General features: G+C 41.7%; 1 non-coding gene across 1 annotated transcript; it reads left to right on the top strand.

Moving 5' to 3' along the window:
* Window positions 1-1,066: 1,066 nt before the first annotated feature.
* On the top strand, window positions 1,067-1,150 carry Trnas-gga (transfer RNA serine (anticodon GGA)). Its single transcript is given in 2 exon segments — window positions 1,067-1,106; window positions 1,116-1,150. It is a non-coding gene; the product is annotated as a tRNA-Ser (tRNA).
* The last annotated feature ends 1,380 nt before the right edge of the window (window positions 1,151-2,530 follow it).

The raw sequence follows: 2,530 nt of genomic DNA, 5'->3' as shown, positions 1-2,530 counted from the left end.
GGGAGGAATGATCATGATAAAATGAGAGAAATCAGGGCTCGCACAGAAAAATTTAAGTGCTCGTTTTTCCCGCGCGCCGTTCGGGAGTGGAACGGTAGAGAGACAGCTTGAAGGTGGTTCATTGAACCCTCTGCCAGGCACTTAACTGCGAATAGAGTAACCAGCTAGATGTAGATGTACTGTTTATCCACGGCATGACAACAGGGGCGCCTTACCAACCGAAGTGCTGGCGGCATGGTAAGGTAAGGCGGATCGCCATTGGTGTTATCTGGGCAACGGCATCGTGATTTCTCCTGTGAGCCAAACATCAAAAGTGGCTACTATTTTTAAAATCACTATAGTGTTCATTTTGCACCTGGGAGGCAGTTCACGTATTGAAGAATGGACGCGAGGAAGGAAAACGGAAAGTCTGTACTGCCAGGTGAACTTCACTTCGCGGCCAATGCAAAAAAATATCAGCTCGTAAAATTTGTGACGCTTTTGTGGGAAGACTGCTCGACGCAGGGAAAAAACAATGAACATACTGATGTGTGTTTATATTAAGGTTATCACATATAAAAACATCTGCTCTTATACCCGTTGCACCAGTATAAAATTCATAAAACATATGCCAACAGATATCTAATTGCTATTTTTATGAAAAATGGACTTCTTATCCCTAGTTACATATTGCACACAAAAATCCGGCCTTCATTGCAAATATGTATTTTTAATTACTGGTCTTTTATAAAAGATAGTCTACATTAATCTTTTATTTAGCAATGTTGCCCTCAAGCAATACGAAAACTACAGTTTTCTGCAACATGTTTCAAGTTTAGTCCTTGGATGGGTGATGGTGCTTGCAAGTAACAGTTAAGCTCTCATATGTAGCGACGTTCTGTTGTGTCTACTGAAAAGTTTCTGATTAATGCACATCTTTAGCACACATCTTGCAAGGTTATGTGAATATCAGCTACCGATATAGCAGTTTTATTTGATTTTGTGGCACTGTTGTTTTATTTTATTCTGCAACGAAAACTGCTTTCAAACGGAAAGAGGACGGCTTGAAGGTGAGTTATTATAGCCGGCCGGGGTGGCCGAGTGGTTCTAGGCGCTATAGTCTGGAACCGCGCGACAGCTACGGTCGCAGGTTCGAATCCTGCCTCGGGCATGGATGTGTGTGATGTCCTTAGGTTAGTTAGGTTTAAGTAGTTCTAAGTTCTAGGGGACTGATGACCTCAGAAGTTAAGTCCCATATTGCTCAGAGCCATTTGAACCATTTGAGTTATTATACAGATTTGTTAGTGTATTCTTACCTGGAACATTGCAAATGAACTTATGTGTTTTTGGAAAAGAAAACCTGACTTTGAGTATTCAGTGGACAACAAGACCAGAAGAAGAACAAAACAGTAGCTCCCGCGACAACGAATGACATACCGTATGACAGTTCGGGTCACTGGCCAGTGTATGGGTCAAAAGCGAAGATGTAGACTTTGACACGACTTAAAATGCGGAAAAAGTGGAATTGTTCTGTACTTTGTAGCAGTAAGGAATTGTTTTAAGACATTTCACATGCAATTGTGCAAAATGCAACCATTATTTCAGTACAGCTGGAGCAACATTGTGTGTGGTACTTTTGTATAGCACCCATGCGCCCTTTGTGGGCGATGGTACTTACAGGTAACATACTCTAATTTGGAACAGTGTATGTAAAATTTTTCACATGACCATATAATTTAAGTACTTAATACTTTCTCTTCACAATATTTCTGTGCGTACCAAATAAAGGGCTAAAAAAACGTTACAAATTAAATTCTTTTTCATCCTCATCTATTTTACGATTCATGGAAATGTTCATGAAAAAGCATCTATGTTTGAAATTTTGTCTGGGCTGGGAATCGAATCTGCGCCACACACTTAGTAGATTGGCGTACTGTCACACAGCCACACGACCTCTGTAAAAAATTGGCCTTGCTTTGGTATATTAAAGGCAGTCGGAAAACTTCAAAGTCGTTTTTCTCGAAAATTTTTGAGAGTTGCATGGAACTGCTTTTTATGATTGATAGGTGAAGGAAGGAAGAAAGATTGAGTTTAACATCCTGTCGACATCGAGGTCTTAGAGACGGGGATGAGTTCTAAACATCTCGTGTCATGAATGTTGTGGCGTAACAAGCTAGTCACGCCACACTGAGGAGGAAGCCGAAAGGCACGCGTACACACACGCCGACTGGCGTGAAGTCTGGAACAGGATACGTTATGACTGCTATAAAGAAAATACGTCTGTGGAATATACTTAACTTTTAATCACTCCTTGTGGTACATCTCTCTTGACTATACAAATGAGACTCGTAAGATACATGCACTGATACAATTGGCGCCTTGCTAAGTCGTAGCCATTAACTTAGCTGAAGGCTATTCTAACTGTCTCTCGGCAAATGAGAGCAAAGGCTTCGTCAGTATAGTCGCTAGCAACGTCGCCGTACAACTGGGGCGAGTTCTCGTACGTCTCTCGAGACCTGCCGTGTGGTGGCGCTCGATCTGCGATCCTGAC

Source organism: Schistocerca nitens, chromosome 7 (assembly GCF_023898315.1).
Source record: "Schistocerca nitens isolate TAMUIC-IGC-003100 chromosome 7, iqSchNite1.1, whole genome shotgun sequence".
In the NCBI taxonomy this organism is placed as follows: Eukaryota; Metazoa; Arthropoda; class Insecta; order Orthoptera; family Acrididae; genus Schistocerca; species Schistocerca nitens.
Note: the sequence above shows the minus strand (reverse complement) of the source record. Positions and strands in the feature narration are given on the sequence as shown.